Genomic DNA, 18,344 nt, shown 5'->3' with positions numbered 1-18,344 from the left:
ATAAAAGAAACAAGACATCACAGAATACCCCAAGAGCATCAGAATTTCGTAAACCATATTAAAATGTGCACATTTAAAGTGCACACTTAAAGTGCACATTCTTATGTCCAGATTCCCAATGAAGTAGACCTCGATCTGACATTAAGCTTTTCAGTGTGGTTTTCAGGATGAAAGTTTTCTTGGAGCACCAGTACTGTATTGTATCATGTTTTGTTCTTTATTATGACATAATGCCATACATTCTCGAAAATAAAACGTGCACTTGAAATGCAGCGAACAGTTGATACTAGCCAGTACTGTGGAATTAAACATTTGTTTCAAATACATTGACTGCTTCTGTGGAAAAGGTTAATAAAAGTCAAATTTCTTTAGCAAACAGACAAAATTAACTTCATTGTTCCGCAAGGCGATTAATGCTTGACTGTTGGAAAGGTGGAAACTAATGACATATTTTAACCTTCCGTAATTATGTGAATGTATTTTAATTCACTTGATAGCTCCTTAATTCACTTGATAGCTCCCGGCCACAGATATCCGTTTTGTTTTCATTTGACATGAGAGTAAACAAAGGGGCAACAGCAAAATCACTAAATGTAAACACTGGTCACGTCAAGACTACCCACTTTAACTCAGACTGCTCAGTGCATCACATTTGTGAACCGGGTCAATACTAAAAAAAATCTAATTTTCAAAAATATGTTCATCTTGTAGCACACATCTTTCTGAAAAGTCTGAAACATAAAACATATGTGTTGAAGGTAATGTAAGACGTATCATTTGGTCTTAAGTATGCCACAGTGCAGTGCCACATCTCTTCATAAAGCTTTCTTCTACAGCACGTCACTGTATTTCGCTCTGTGCATTTGAAACATATATATATTGTAATGGATGCCATCAAACTACGTTCAGAACAGTGGAAATTGAAATGTCCTGTGGTGCCTCTCCCGTTCCCAGTCGGCCGGTTTGACAGCCTGCCCCTCTTAAACAAAAACCTCGCAATTAATAGCGGATGGGATTATCTGTAATCGGGATAACAAGAACTCTTCAGAAAATTTGCACTCTTTATTGCCTATTAGCTAATAACTTGCTGTTTTGTGTGACATAAAATTAAATATAGGATACATAAAACCAATAAAGACAAGAGATAAGCAAGAAATTAGACGTTGCTTCAATCCTTAGCTCCTAGCATTTTTCTCTCTCTAATCTTGCTACAACTTTACATGGCATGTTTTCCTTTCTGCGAAAGGATCTATTATTTCATCAAAGTTCGTCAAACATTTTGCTACATGAAAAATCAAAATGTCATTATCTAATACTGAAAAAGCTGTCAACACAAATAATACCGCAAGACTGGTGTGGTTTCTCGATCTGATTACGTATATTTTGTCACTGTCTGCTAGATAAAACAAAATAGGCCTTTCTAATATGACAGCAATTTTGTAACACACCAAATAAACAAGACTGTTTTGGCACAAATGGCCATTTTTATAACACGACAGAACATAATTCATGAAGTACCAATATCAAATGACTATTAGGCCTACTACAAGCAAAAAGCTTTATGTTAGGAAATAGTTTCACATTTCATTCGTATGCACCAGTTTCTCAAACATGAGATCGAAAAGTAGTATTACGAAATCTTTATATAAATTTGGAATCTTCTTATTCATCCATAATTTGTGTGATGTCCCAGTTTCTTCTCCTTCCTCGATCTAACAAACAATCCTGTCATCATCAATTCTGCAGCTATTCCTGCCATTGTCAAAATTTGTTCGCCGATTAACTTCACTAACCCTGCCAGGATCACAGGATTAGTTATCCCGCGATTATTTTCTGGTTAGGCGTTATTACGTGTTCGTACAACACATTTTCTGCATTACTTCCCGGCTGCTAGCCGGGGACTGTACACCTGGTCCTTACTAGTGTAGTGATCTGGCCAAAAATTTTCTGCCAGAATTTCATTTTCTTGGATACACCAAGAAGATAATACATAATCTTCCTAACTCGTTATTTGTGTCAGTCGTATATTTCCATTCTGGTAGTCTGAATCTATAGATTTCGCTAGTAATTATAACAACGCTGATCATTCGCAAACCCAATCTGACAGCGATTGGCATTCATCCATTCGGCTTTACTCCACTCAGCTCGTATAGCCCCATCCCCTTTTGTCTGCAGAAAGTTTATTTCTAGATGCGATGAGGATTCTCCTGACAGAGAAATCACATAAACTATGCATGCATTCAAAAATCAACTTATGGTTCATTCAGAAATGAACTTAAAATGTGTTCAAAAATGTTCAAAAACCGACAGGGAAGTGTTTCAAAATCATATGAATAATTGATAGACAAACGTGCGCTGGATGCTAGGCGCTTTGTGAAACAAGTTTTTTTCCTCAAGAATATGAATTTGGCGCCCCCTTTTCCTGGTAGCATCTAGCTGCTTGCTGCGACTGCTTGCACAACCAACAGCCACATCCCTCTAGACAGAAGCAGGAGAATCTACTACTCAAACGCAACTCAACTGTGTATATGCATGAGCCCGCTCTTAACTGTTGAAACGAATCTAATGTAAACTAGTAAACAGTTGTGGCATCACGCTCATTGGAGGCAATTTGTTGCTATGAAGCATTGCATTGTCTTCCTAAAGCCTTTGACACAATTTGCTGTTGGCAGACGCATGCATGAGCACTGTGTGTCGTTGTTGTATATGGAACATTTCCTTTGCAATTTAAGTTATTTTTGTTTTTTTCTCTCGTTTATGTTTTATTGTTGAAGTATTATTCTGCAGTAGCGATGTACAGTAATATCCCTTGTTGGAGTATTGGTTCTTACCAGTCAAAATTACAAAAATTTAACAGAAAACTAAAACAATGAAAAATTCCGGGAATTCTAAAAAAATCCTGGGATTTTCCCAGTTTCCTACCAGATGAAAAAATTTCCATGTTTTTCCCAGATCTCCCGGTTGCCCCGGATTGTATACACCCTGTTTATGTGCTGTGAGTAAAAGTTGGTTAGAATTGTTTCCAAATAGAAATGACCTTGTAATAATGCCAGAAATGGGGATGCAGATAATTGTAGCTACAGGAAAAGTTTTAAAAAAACCTGTTAAATATGAAGTTCAGTTGCCAGTAAAAATAAATGGTGTGTAAGTACTCCATAACTTCCATATAATCCCTGATCTATGTATAAAAATGCTAACTGGAATAGATTTCTGTAACTAGTACAAAGGGAGGTTACATTTAATGAATATGTAGTAATTTTGAAATAAACAGGAAGGATGTGGTTGAATCATTTTTTTAAAAAAAAATAATTTAGCCAAAGAAGAAGTAGCCAGTATACCAATAAGGTATTGTATAAGAATGGAAGATTTGGACAGTTACAATGAGTATGGGGATGATGTGCAGGTGGACCCTGAAGAAATGACCGTGGTACAAGAAAAAAAATGGAGCAAAAAGTAAGAGAGATGCCAGAGTTAGATGTGAGCTAAAATCAGAGGCCTCAGAGGTCGCTGCAACCTATGCAATGCTAGGTGTTTGACAAACACCAGGTGCTCATGTTATTGACAATGTTATTTCAGTTTCTTTTTGCACTGACAATCTTCCTCTTCTGTCATTCTGAACTGAATCTATCACCTTTAATTTTCTTCTCTAACAGAGAAGGTAAAGTATTTGAGAGTCCCAGAAGGCATTATGGTGTCTTATGACAAAATAAGTTTTATGGTGACAGAAATGGGGGTCAAATTGTAATTGAGTGAAGTGACAATATAAGTATGTTGATACAGGAAAATAATTGAGGTACAAAGGTGATGATGTAAAGAGAAAGTAGAAAAAGGGTGCATTATCCTGCTGAAAGTTGACAGTAAGGATTGACTTTAGTAATATGGTAAGTTATTCCATGGTATGTGGAAGTGTAGGAAGCATTAATGTATCAGTTAAAATAATGGCAGATAGGAAGGAATATCCTGTTGGAATATGTAAAAATAAAATGGAAGCTAAAGTGTAGTGGTCGGGAAAAGGCATGTTGTAATGTTGAAAAGGGATATACAGTGGCCACACAGGTAAATGAAGTTTAACAAATATGATGAAAAATTAAGGTGGATAAAGCTGAAGAACATTTATTATGAAAGGAATATGAATGAATGTGAAGCAGATTATATATATAATAGAGGGAAATATTCCACGTGGGAAAAAATATCTAAAAACAAAGATTCTGTAACTTACCAAACGAAAGTGTTGGTACGTCAATATAGACAATAATAAACACAAACACACGCAAATTTCAAGTTTTCGCAACCCACAGTTGCATCATCAGGAAAGAGGGAAGGAGAGGGAAAGACGAAAGGATATGGGTTTTAAGGGAGAGGGTAAGGAGTGAAAATAAAAATATATGGGGAGAGATAAAGGTGAACTAGAAAGCAACTGGAAATCTGGTGTGAAATAAGTCGAAAAAGTGTTGGTTAGAGCTGAGCTGAGCTGAGCTACCAACTCAAGTTCACCACAAGATCAACATAGCTCAGCTCTAACCAACACTTTTTCGACTTTTTTCACACCTGATCTCCAGTTGCTTTCTAGTTCACCTTTATCTCTCCCCATATATTTTTATTTTCACTCCTTACCCTCTCCCTTAAAACCCATATCCTTTCGTCTTTCCCTCTCCTTCCCAACCGTGGGTTGCGAAAGCTTGAATTTTGTGTGTGTGTTTGTGTTTGTTAGTTTCTCTATCAACATACCAACACTTTCGTTTGTATGTATAAAACAAAGATGATGTAACTTACCAAAGGCCTTTACATATGTCTGCTTGTGTCTGTATATGTGCGGATGGATGTGTGTGTGTGCGCGCGCGCAAGTGTATACCTGTCCTCTTTTCCCCTAAGGTAAGTCTTTCCGCTCCCAGGATTGGAATCACTCCTTACCCCCTCCTTTAAAATCCACATCCTTTCGTCTTTCCCTCTTTCCTGATGAAGCAACCGTTGGTTGCGAAAGCTTGAATTTTGTGTGTGTGTGTGTGTGTGTGTGTGTGTGTGTGTGTGTGTGTGTCAACATACCAACGCTTTCGTTTGGTAAGTTACATCATCTTTGTTTTTAGATACATTATATAGATTTCTGTTCAATAGCAGTAAAAAAAATGAAGAAGAAGTGACGCAAAGAGACACTGCATAAAAGTGGTAACTATGCATTATAAAATGTTTGTAAATAAGTACTTTGTGTGAAATGTGTTTTCACAAATGTTCTCGAGTTGTGTTAAAGTAAAGAAAAAGTTTAAGTTTTGCTTTCAATAACAACTAGTATTTTTTTTTTTTTTATTTTTTTTTTTTTAACTCATTAGGTATTTTAAAGGAAATAAATTCTCGAAAAAAATTTTCTAGTAGATTTGATCTTGCTGATTAAAGTAAAATAAAGAAGCAACACTCTGTTAATTCACTTTCATTTGAAGTCAAGTTAAACAAAATATAAAATTTCTAAATAATTTCTTGTAATGAAAAGTGATTGTGTATTAGGATGTATGTAAAGAAATTAGTCTTAGACGGAATTATGGTTTCAGGGACAACGTTGCATGTAAACCCTGGAAGGACTGATATATGGAGAATGGATGAATGTTTAGGACACTACAATGCAAAGGTACCATAATCAAAAACTCAGGAAATGTATGTGATGAAAGGACTATAGTAATGTGCTAGTGCTAAGTTCACTGGTAGGTGCAGGTAATGGATGAAAGGAACAGCACCGCCCCACCCCCTCCCCGAAAAAGCGACTGCTCGGTAGGAAAACAAAAGTGGTGCTGGGTCCAGAGGACCTTCCATTGGGTAAAGGCAGGTCGATATCCACGGGCACAACTGTGGAAAATGCAGGTGGGATAAGCATTGATGGGAGATGATCACGTCACCACGAGACTTGCAGGTCTGCTGGGGATGGCGAATAAAGTGGCTGCAGACCAGAAGGGTGGAGATGAAGTTAGTTTCGATAGCACCACATAAATCTGCTAGTAGAGGTCACAACATACAACACAGACCCTTGGTGAGAAGAGAACATCCCACAGAGCCTGGTCGGGTGGCACAGTAGGGTGTCCATCGGAAGGGAGAGACCTCGGTGATGACCTGTGTCGGAGTTGGGTGCAGCATATCCAAACGACTGTGGTGGGGACGTCCATGAAGCCATTCTGCTCGGCTGCAGCCCTTGATTGAGGTGGCAGTGTATTGCTAGAAAGCTACACAGAGCTTTAGAGCCAGTGTTTGATATCATTTTCTTGTGCAGCTGTATTTTAAAGGTGTGAATAAAGTGTATTGTGTGACTGTTGGAGGCTGAGTGAAAAGGTGCCGTGCCAACGTGTTGAATCTCATTATACAGGTGCAAAATTATTCAAAGTCATAGGAGGTAAACACTGCACCATTATCAGAAACAAAGACACATGGGGTGCCTTCGAGGGCAGAGACATTTTCCAAGATCACAACAGTAGCAGCAGTAGTGACCCAAGACATGCGGAACACAAAAAGGAAGTGAGAAAGGGAATGAAACAAAACCAATGACATGGAGCCCAAAAAAAGGCCAGAAAAAATCGAAGTATACACATTCCCACATTTCCGCAGTGTTAGTCATAAGTTGTTCCATAACATCCTCGATTAGAGGATCCCTGTAGTCCTACCACATAAACATTTAAAATTGCATTTCTTACTTAATTTCTGTGGGTCAGGAGGTCAGTATGCATACAATTGATTGGAATTCTGCCAGATACATTGTTTTTCTATTAGTTGATACAATTCGGATTTCCTGAGACGAACAAGACCTTTTGCCTTTCCGTATCGGAGTTTGACAAAATGAAAAATTAACTGCAATTGTTAGCAGTAAGTGTCCCACTCTTCACATTGTTTGTCAAGTGGCTGAAAGGAGATACTCATGCAACATTCATTACCAATGTAGCTAGCTCCCAATAACACTGCACAGTTTTCATTTGGAGTTGTTGTAAATGCCATGTGGTTGTAAATTTGTATTTTCATCTAATTACAAAAGTGTTCGAACTCCAATTCACATGCATCAGAAATCCCATCCTCATCACCACTTTTGTTAAAGGAGATCTACCACACACTACTGATTCATTATATCTGCGACAAGAAATATGGATGCAAGATACTATGCTCACACAGCGTCCATATTCCAAGCAAATTCCAGTCAAGCTGTATCAATGTTCCATCTATTACAAACAGAGTCTACCAGAACAGCACCACAGTCAATATTATAACACTCATGGCATGCACTCCACTGCTGACATCAACAATGGCTTTGGCATGATCCTATCAGAGGGTGCACCTGAGCATGAACACCATTTGCATAGTACCACCACAGTGGTCAATAGTAATTGTGCCACCTACTCAGCTTCCACAGTAATGCTGAGTGGTGCCACTACTCATGGTGAGGGGTGGGGGGGGGGGGGGGGGGTCGACTACAGGATTAAAGAACAGTAGCAATGAAAATAAAATTAAGTATACATAATATGTCAGTTCAAGAAACCAATACATTTCAAAAGAAACATTGTACACACACAGCTACAGAGTTAAATATGGTCTTGTCTGCTGGAAAATCTGATACTGTTAGAAAGAAATATAATCAGCAAAACATTCACAATGATAAAGTCAAATGTTTTGATAACAGACATATCCAATAAATCTGCAGCTGTTTGCTTATGATGATATGGTGCATGGGAAGGTGTCGTCACTGAGTGACTGTACAAGGATACAAGATGACTTAGACAAAATTTCTACTTGGTGTGATAAATGGCAGCTTGTTCCAAACTAACAAGAAAGTAAGTTAATGCAGATGAGTAGTAAAAACAATCCCACAATTTCAAATAAAGCATTGGTAGCAGCAACTGAAACAGTCACACTGATTAAATATCTAGCCATAAACTATCAAAGCAACCTGAGATGTAATGAGCAAGTATGGGCATTAGTAAGGATGGCAAATCATCAACTTTGGTTCATTCGAAGAATTTTAGGAATGTGTAGCTCATCCATAAGAAGACAGCATATAGAACACTAGTGCAGAAATACAGGGTGGCACAGTGGAATGAGAAATTTTGAACGTTACAGTTGGCAGCACTGTAGCGCCGGCAGATGTTTGAAACTTTGCACAATTGATGTGAACGCATTGCCATTTAGTAATCATGGAGAATTGGACTGGTGCGGAAAGTTCAGTAGCTGTGAGAGCATTTTACAAAAATGGTAACAGTGCGACTGCCGCGCAGAGAACATTTCGACGGCATTACCAGCTTGGACGTCATGGACGTGTCCCATCTGCGCATGCGATTACAACGTGGGTGCGTAATTTTGAAGAAACAGGATCTGCCTTGAAAAAGAAACCTCCAGGTGTCATTCCAATGGTATGTGCCCCAAAGAACATTGCAGCTGCTAGAGCTGCAATCGAGAGAAGTCCTCGCCGCTCCATTCGACAGCATGCATCTTCGCTAGGGATTAAGCGACGAAGCTTACAAAGAATACTGCACGAATTAGACTTCCATCCCTGTAAGTTGCAGATTGTGCAACACTTACATGAACGAGACCCAGCGTCATGTATGGAGTTTAGTAGCCAAATATTGGCTAAAATCAACGAGGACGCAAATTTCCTTGGTAACTTACGGATATCAGACGAAGCCCATTCCCACCTGAACGGATTCGTGAACAAACAGAATTTTTGTTATTGGGCACAGCACAAATATTGTGAGTTTCACCAGCGACCACTACATAGCGCCAAGGTCACAATATGGTGTGCTGTATCATGTCATGGTGTTATCGGCCCTTATTTTTTGAACGTGAAGATGGTAGTGCAGTGACAGTAACATCTGCTCCATATGTTGAAATGCTTCAAACATTCTTTACACCGAGACTGTACGAGCTTAATCTTAACATCGAAAACATGTGGTTTCAGCAGGATGGAGCCACGTCACACACTGCTCGACAATCGATGGCAGCAGTTCGTCGATTGTTTGGAAGACGCATTATTTCATGTAACGGTGACATTGCATGGCCTGCGAGATCCTCTGATCTTAGTGTGTGCGACTTCTTCCTGTGGGGATATCTTAAAGGCAAGGTGTATCGTACACGTCCTGCAACAATTCATGAACTGAAGGAGAAAATTGAAAACAAAATAATTGCCATTCCCCAAGATTTGCTACACCGCGCATTCCAGAGTTTTCATAACAGGCTGTTAGTGTGTGAACGCCGAATGGGAGCACATCTTTCCAATGTCATCTTTAAAAAGTAAGGAGACACTTTTGGAAATTTTGATTGTAACGACATACTGAATAATGGCATACTGAATACATTCACTTTCGTTAATAAATTACTAGTTTTATGAATTTATTCATGGAAATGACGTTATTTCGAAATTTCCCGTTTCCTTGTGCCACCCTTTATTATGAACATAATAGTTGCTACTCACCATATAGCTGAGATGCTGAGTTTGAGATAGGCACAACAAGAACACTGTCAGAAAGTGAGTTTTCAGCCAATGAGGCCTATGTTGAAAAAAAAAAAAAAAAAAAAAAAAAAAAAAAAAAAAAAAAAAAAAAAAAAAAAAAAACACACACACACACACACACACACACACACACACACACACACACACACACCACCACCACCACCACCACCACCACAGTCTCTGCCCGCTGAAGCAAGACTGTGAGGAGCAGCACATGTTACGAGAGGCAACCAGGTGGTGTGGGGAAGGAGGAAGCCGGGACAGGGAGGGGGAGAAATAATAGAGTAGAAATAGGGGACAAGACAGTGTAGATGGTGGGAGCGAACAGCGACGAGGCAGAGAGAGGACAGGGCAGCTAGGTGTAGTTGGGAGATTAGACGGAGGGCAGGGGAGAGGGAAAGGGGAAAAGGAGAGAAGTAAAAAGACTCGTGTGGTAGAATAGAGGGCTGTGTAGTGACGCAATACGAGCAGGGAAGGGGTTAGTAGAGTAAGGACAATGACTAACAAAAGTTCAGGCCAGGAGGATTACGGAAACGTAGAATATATTACAGGGAGAGTTCTCACCTGCCCAATTCAGAAAAACTGGTGTTGTTGGGAAGGATCCAAATGGCCCAGTCTGTGAAGCAGTCACTTAAATGGAGGACATTGTGTTGGGCAGTGTGCTCAGCAACATGGTGGTCCAACTGCTTCTTGGCCACAGTTTGTTGGTGGCCATTCACGTAGAGAGACAGCTCATTGGTTGTCATGCTCACATAGAATGCAGCACAGTGGTTGCAGCTTAACTTGTAGATCACATGACAGGTTTCACAGGTAGCCCTGCATTTGAAGGGATAGGTGATGTTTGTGACCAGACTGGAGTAGCTGATGGTGGGTGAATGTATGGGACAGGTCTTGCATCTACATCTAATTCAGGGATATGAGCCATGAGGCAAGAGTTAGGAAGCACGGGTTGTGTAGGGATGGACAAGGGTATTGTGTAGGTTTGATGGGTAGCGGAATACAACTGTGGGAGAGGTGAGAAGGTTAGTGCGTAGGACATTCCTCATTTCAGGGCATGATGATAGGTACTCTAAACATTGCCAGAGAATGTAATTCCATTGCTCCAGTCCCAGGCAGTACTGAGTCACAAGGTGAAAGCATATCTGTGGCCAGACGGTGAGACTTTGGAAGGTGATGGGTGACTGGAAAAATAAGGCACGGAAGATGTGTTTTTGTAAAAGGGTGGGTGGTTAATTATAGTTTGTGAAGGCCTCTGTGAGACCCTCTGTATATTTCCAAACAGAACACTCATCACTACAGATGCGACAGCCATTATTGGCTTGGCTGTATGGAAGGAATTTCTTGGTATGGAATGGATGGCTGCTGTCGAAGTGGAGGTACTGCTGGTGGTAGGTAGATATGATATGGACAGAGGTACTGATGCGGCCATCTTCAAGGTGGAGGTCAACATTGATGAAGGTGGCTTGGGTTGAGCAGGACCAGGTGAAGCGAATGGACGGATGGTGTTGAGGTACTGGAGGAATGTGGATAGGGTGTCCTCACTGCCAATCCAGATCACAAAAATGTTACTAGTGAATCTGAAGCAGGTGAGCAGGATGGGATTCCAAGTGTTCAGGTAGGATTTGCCTAGGTGACCCACAACTAGGTTGGCATAGAACGGTGCTTGCAGGTGCTGATAGCCTTATGTGTTTGTAGGCAATGCCTTTAAAATTGTGGGTGAGGGTATAGTTGCTCATGGGGACTAGGAAGGAGGTGGTTGGTTTGAAATCCATCAGGCACTGGAAAAGGTAGTGTTCAATAAATAACGGTAAGGCTATTGGCATTAGGGATTTTAGTGTAAAGGGAGGTGGCATCAACACTGACAAGCAGCACACCGTGTGGTAAAGGAAAAGAAACTGTGGAGAGTCAGTAGAGGAAATGGTTGTTATCTTTTATATTGGAGGGTTGGTTGTTGGTAATAATCTGACAGTGTTGGTCTATGTGAGCAGAGATTCTCTAGTGGAGACACAGTAACTGGCCACAATGGGGCTTCCTGGGAGGTTAGGTTTATGGATTTTAGGGAGCACGTAGAAGGCAGGAGTGCGGGAAGTGGAAGGAGTGAGGAGAAAGATGGACTCCGGGAGAGGTTCTGCGATGGGCCTACGGAATTGAGGAGAGACTGGAGGTCCTGCTGGATTTCTAGAATGGGGTCACTGTGGCAAGGTTTGTAGGTGGATGAATCTGACACCTGGTGGAGTCGTCCTGCTTCAAAACAACAGTGGTGGAGCCTTTGTCAGTAGGTCAGATTATACGGTCAGCATCAGTTTTTAGGTAAATGGAAATGTCGTGTGGCTAGGGCCTCCCGTCAGGTGGACCGGTCGCCTGGTGCAGGTCTTTCGATTTGACGCCACTTCGGCGACCTGCGCGTCGATGGGGATGAAATAATGATGATTAGGACAACACAACACCCAGTCCCTGAGTGGAGAAAATCTCCGACCCAGCCGGGAATCGAACCCGGTCCCTTAGGATTGACAGTCTGTCAAGCTGACCACTCAGCTACCGGGGCAGACAGTTTTTAGGTGGTAGATCACACTTCCTTCTGAGGATATAAGGTTACTTTGCATGTTGCGGGATTTCGTGAATGATAGTGAGGCATGGTTCAAGGTACAGAAATTCTGGAAAGTTAATGGGGGTGATCTGGGGGCAGTGGGGGTGGATCACGATTGAATGCAGGAGTAAACTGATTCAGGTAGGGTTCAATATTGGTGTTTGGTTGAATGTGATTGGTAGGGCTTGTGGCAAAAAAAAAAGTATTTCCACTGTAGGGACCGGGAGAAGGAGAGAAGGTCTTTAACAAGACCTGCTGATTCAATTTGGGAGTGGGCAAAAGGTGAGGCCTTTGGAAATGACGGATATTTCTGCGGGACTAAGGCTTTTGGAGGAAAGGTTCATGACTATGTTTCAGTTATTAAGGTCCTGGATTCTGTGTGGTGATAGGAAGGAGTTTTGGAGGGTCAGGTAAATATATTAGGGTCTGCGAGACAGGGTTGTCAGCTACGAGGCGACCCCACCCCCCCACTCCTTCTCCTCTCTATTCCAGTTCTCACCTACTAACATCACCTAATTACTCTCATCTGCCATCCCCCTTCTTCACACTTACCCACCCACAGACCTGCAACCCACATTACAATCTTTTTATTTGTTTTTGCCTTTATCTCATTGTGTCTTCATGCCGATTCCAGTTGATTTTCACCTTTCACTATCAGCCTACTCCTCAGATTTCATCTTGGTTTTCCCTTCCTTCGTTTCATCCTTTTTGTGATTTTTCCCATGTGTTTGGGAGTATTTTTGGAAATTTTTTCAGACATAATTCTACATTACTTACATACTTTTGCATATTTGTATTCACCACCATGGATCCTTGCTCCTTCCATCTGCAACAATGCAGAACAATTTTCTTATCCCTAACCAGAACCCAGTCCCACATAATGTTCCTGCATTGTTAATTGGCACATGGAATCCCCATAAATATCCTTACCATCAAATTACCCATCTCCAGCTATCACCCTTCCTACCACAATGATCTCCATCTGTTCAGATTCTGCCAATCATTAACCCTCACCAATATAGTCCTACAAAACCATATCAATTAGGCCCAAGCCTCCTATTCTCCTGCTATGTGATCCCAAATTCCTAGCTCTCACATTACACACAAACTCTTGCCCTCCAGGAACTGGAACAGCATGCACACCACAACCTCAAAAAACCCTCCAAACTGTTCACTTCCTACTCCCACACTGGACTACCACTATCCACCATCTCCACAACTACCTCCAAACCTCCCCCACATCCCCTCACAGCTGAGAAACCCTGCCTCACAGACCTGTCACATTTACCCCACCCTCCAAAACTCCCTCCCACCACCACACAGAATCCAGAACCTAAACAGACCCAAAACACAGTCATGAACCTTTCTTCTAAAAGCCTTAGCCCCGCAGAAGTATCAGTCCTTTCCAAAAGCCTCACCTTTTGCCCCATTCCCAAATTCAATCATGCAGGACTTGTTAAAGATCATCTCTTCTTCTCCTGGTCCTTACAGTGGAAACACTTTTTCATCACCAACGCCACAAATCACACTCAACCAAACACCAATGTTGAATACTGCCCGACTCATTTCACTCCTTCATCCAACCGTGATTCGCCCCACTGCCCCCAAATCACCCCCTGTTAACTTTCCAGAATTTCTTAACCTCAAACCTTGCCTCACCATCATTCCCCAAAACTCTCAACATGCAAACTAACCTTACATCCACAGAAAGAACCACAATTTACCACCTAAAAACTGATCCTGACCTTATTTTCTATGTGCTGACAAAGTTTCCACCACTGTTGTTTTGAAGCAAAAGGATTATCTTGCAGAAAGACTCTGCCAGCTGTCAGATTCACGCACCTACAAACCTGCGACAGTGACTTCAACCCAGAAATCCAGCAGGATCTATAGTGTCTCCTCAAATCCTTTGGCCCATCCCAGAACCTCTCCCCAGAGTCCATCTCTCTCCTCGCCCCTACCTTCTCACATTCCTACCTTCCACATGGTTCCTAAAACCCATAAACACAACCACCCAGGATCCTCCATGTAACCAATTACTGTGTCCTCACTGAGAGAATCTCTGCTCTTGTAGACCAACACCTTCAGCCTATTATCTGCAATCTATCCTCCAGTATAAAAGATACCAACCATTTCCTCCACCGACTCTCCACAGTTTCTTTTCCTTTACCACAAGGTGCTCTGCTCATCACTACTGACGCAACCTCCCTTTACACTAACATCCCTTATGAAACTTCCTAGCAGATTAAAACTGTGTGCCAGACAAAGACTTGAACTCGGGAGTGCTAGTTCTGCAAGGTTCGCAGAAGAGCTTCTGTGAATTTTGGAAGTTAGGAGATGAGGTACTGGCAGAACTGAAGCTGTGAGGACAGTTCATGAGTCATGCTTGGATAGTTCAGATGGTAGAGCACTTGCCCGCGAAAAGCAAAGGTCCTGAGTTCGAGTCTCGGTCCGGCACACAGCTTTAATCTGCCAATAAGTTTCATTCCAGAGCACACTCCGCTGCAGAGTGAAAATCTCATTCTGGTAACATCCCTAATGCCCATGGCCTTACTGCTACAGGGTGTATACGCGGACAAGGAGAAAAAATTCCCGGATTTTTCCCGGATCTCCCGGTTAAAAATACATTTTCTCGTGGGTGAAAATACACTATTGCCATGCTAAGTGAAAGTATACTTTCCCTCGGAACTGTAAAACTTATCCTTTGATAGGATGTGGTTTTATACAGCAGTGTAGAATTTCCCGGCAATTTAGAAAACGATACTCAGGGGGGAAAAAGATCTTTGATGTGCAGCAACATGTATGCTGCATATTTTCGTGTTACGAAAGTATAAATTCAAATACCACCAACAGGAAAAGTTATTGGTTTAAATTAATATATATAGTATTGCTAAAAGAAAAGAAAAGCTTTCACGTATAATATTTGTCTCGAAGATTAATAAGCTACAAGAGAAGCTAAGCTTTCACTTATAATGTTGATCTGTTTAGTGCATGTTACACTTTAATATACATCACACAAATACACCAGCAAAATTTTTAATACCGGCATAAATCTCTGATCTTCTGGGCTCGAAATAATTCTAAATAGCTCATCACCAAAGATTTGATTTTTAAAAGAGACCAAACACTCTGTGGTTTAAGAAATCCATCATACATTCTCGCACATAGTTCATCTTGCGTAAAAGGAAATTTACTTTGAAAATAACGCTTTCCTAACAACAATTCGCAATATTTTCCCGTGACCTGTTAGAAATAGATTCATTTCAGCAGTTGTCAGAGAGCGCCAGATAAGAGACGACATCGCACTTGCGCAGCTACGGTGATGTAGGAAGCCCGTATGTTTGTACATGTAAAACATTAAAAGAGCTTACATTATGTCATAAAAGAAACAAGATATCAGAGGATACTCCAAGAGCGTCAGAATTTCTTGAACCATACTAAAATGCATAGTTCGCACTACAGTGCACATTGGTATGTCCAGATTCTCGATGATGTAGGCTTCGACCAGATATGAAGCTTTTCAGTGTGGTTTTTGGAACGTAAATTTTCTTGGAGTACCAGTACTGTATTATCTTATGTTTGGTTCTTTATTATGGCATAATGCCATATGCGCTAGAAGATGAAAACGTGCACCTGAAATGCAGCAAACAGTTGAAACTACCCAATGGTGTGGAATAAATTGACTGCCTCAGCAGGAAAGCTTAATAAAAGCCAAATTTATTTATCAAACCGACAAAAATAACTTCTGTAAGGCGATTAATGCTTGACTGTCAGAAAGGTGGAAATAAAATAAAATCTGAAACTAGTAGCATAGTTTACCCTTCCGTAATTATGTGAATGTATTTTAATTCACTTGATAGCTCCCAGCCACAGAAATCCCTCTTGTTTTCATTTGACGTGAGAGCAGTAAACGAAATGGAAACAGAAATATCACTAAATGCAAAAACGGGTCACGTGGAGAATACACCCCCCACCCACCTCAACTATAACTCAGACTCCTCTGCGCATCCGAACGTCAAAAATTAAGAAAAAATACTTTTCAAAATTAAGTTCATTTTGTAGCGCACATCTTTCTGAAGAGTCTGATACATAAAAGATATATCTTCGAGGATATGTAAGACACGTTATTTGGTCTTAAGTGTGCAGTGGGGAGCCACGCATCTTCAAACAACATTGTTATACCGCACGTCACTATATTTCGCTCTGTGGAACTCAAACGTGTAAATTTTGTAATGGATGCCATCAAACCATTTCAGGACAATGGAAATTAAAATGTCCTGTAGCGCCTCTCCTGCTCCTAGTCTGTTGGTTTGACATTCTGCCCCCCCCCCCTTTTTTTGTAAAAAAAAAAACCTCGCATGAATGGTCACCGACAAATTGTAGCCAAAAAAACAGTTGAACCACCATGTTGCCGATTACACCCCCAATACAATGTTCTTCATTTCAATGACTGCTTCACAGACTGTGCCATTTGGATCCTTCCCACCAACACCAGCTTTTCTGAATTGGTCAGGTGAGAACTCTCCGTGCAATATATACTACATTCCCAGAAACCTCCTGGCCTCAACCTTCATTAGTCATTGTCCCTACCCATCTAGCTCCTTACCTGTTCCCATTCTAGCATTAAATGTGCCTCTATTCCACCAACGCACCCAGTATTTTTTACTTCTCTCCTTTTCTGCTAGCCCTCCCTCTCCCCGCCATCTGTCTAATCTCCTGACTGCACCTAACCGTCCTAACCTCTCTCCACCTCATCCCTGCTCGCTCTCACAAGCAGCACTTTATTGTCTCCCACTCTTACCGTGCTATCCCTCTGCCTCCCCACCTCCTCCTTATCCCCACCAATCAGCTGTCTTTCCCATCATGTGCTGCCGCTCATAATCTGACTTCAGCCGCCATAAATAGTGGTCATGTGTGTGTGTGTGTGTGTGTGTGTGTGTGTGTGTGTGTGTGTGTGTTTTGCCTATTTTCGACAAAGGGCTTGTTGGTCAAAAGCTCAATTTCCAACAGTATTTTTGTTGTGCCTATCTGTGACTCAGCATCACCCTATATGGTGAGTAGAAATTATCCTTTTCATAATACTGTTACATTCCATCCTGGATTTTCCATTGTTTGAACACCAGTGCGACGCATTCTTGAACACTGTTCAAATGTTTGGAATCCCCTACATGTTGGATTACAGAAAGACATCAAAGCAACTCTGAAGTGGGCCACTACATTTGTTACTGGTAAGTTCAATCAAAATTCAAGTATTATAGAGATGCTTCATGATCTCAAATGGGAATCCCTGGAGGGAAGATGTTCTTTTTGCAAAACACTATTAAGAAAACCGAGAGAACCACACCTGACTCTGACTGCAGAACAATTCTACTGCCGTCAATGTACATTTCACGTAATAACCACGGAGATAATGGGAATTAGTGCTCATTCGAAAACATACAGACAGTAGTTTTTCCCTTGCCCTGTTTTTGAGTGGAACAGGATAGAAATGACTAATTGTGTTACAAGATACTCTATGCCATGCACTCTATGAATGCTTACGGAGTATATATGCGGGTGTCCAAAACAAGAGTGATAAGAAATCTATTCAATGCTTCACAATTCAAGCAAAAAACATTTCTTATTTTGCTTCACAAGAGACAGTGTTTCACTGCACATTTTTTTATCAGTTGCTGTATATTTCTGCCTTCACCCAAAAACCAATTCACCAAGACAGATGAGAGGGAGACTACAATTTAATGTGGAATCCAAACTGGGATGCAGTTTGGCATTTTCAATGTATTCTAAGACCTGCTTGAGCTGAAAGTTCTGTTATTTTTCATCAAATATGCACTCCTGGAAATGGAAAAAAGAACACATTGACACCGGTGTGTCAGACCCACCATACTTGCTCCGGACACTGCGAGAGGGCTGTACAAGCAATGATCACACGCACGGCACAGCGGACACACCAGGAACCGCGGTGTTGGCCGTCGAATGGCGCTAGCTGCGCAGCATTTGTGCACCGCCGCCGTCAGTGTCAGCCAGTTTGCCGTGGCATACGGAGCTCCATCGCAGTCTTTAACACTGGTAGCATGCCGCGACAGCGTGGACGTGAACCGTATGTGCAGTTGACGGACTTTGAGCGAGGGTGTATAGTGGGCATGCGGGAGGCCGGGTGGACGTACCGCCGAATTGCTCAACACGTGGGGCGTGAGGTCTCCACAGTACATCGATGTTGTCGCCAGTGGTCGGCGGAAGGTGCACGTGCCCGTCGACCTGGGACCGGACCGCAGCGACGCACGGATGCAC

At 41.5% G+C, this 18,344-nt stretch overlaps 1 protein-coding gene across 2 annotated transcripts in view; it reads right to left on the bottom strand.

Annotated features, from left to right (window-relative positions):
- The window catches only part of LOC124775044 (fatty-acid amide hydrolase 2-A), a 181,228-nt gene that overhangs the window by 75,892 nt on the left and 86,992 nt on the right, over positions 1–18,344 (bottom strand). The gene's annotated exons all lie outside the window — the stretch shown is intronic.

Source organism: Schistocerca piceifrons, chromosome 2, assembly GCF_021461385.2.
Source record: "Schistocerca piceifrons isolate TAMUIC-IGC-003096 chromosome 2, iqSchPice1.1, whole genome shotgun sequence".
NCBI lineage: Eukaryota > Metazoa > Arthropoda > Insecta > Orthoptera > Acrididae > Schistocerca > Schistocerca piceifrons.
Note: the sequence above shows the minus strand (reverse complement) of the source record. Positions and strands in the feature narration are given on the sequence as shown.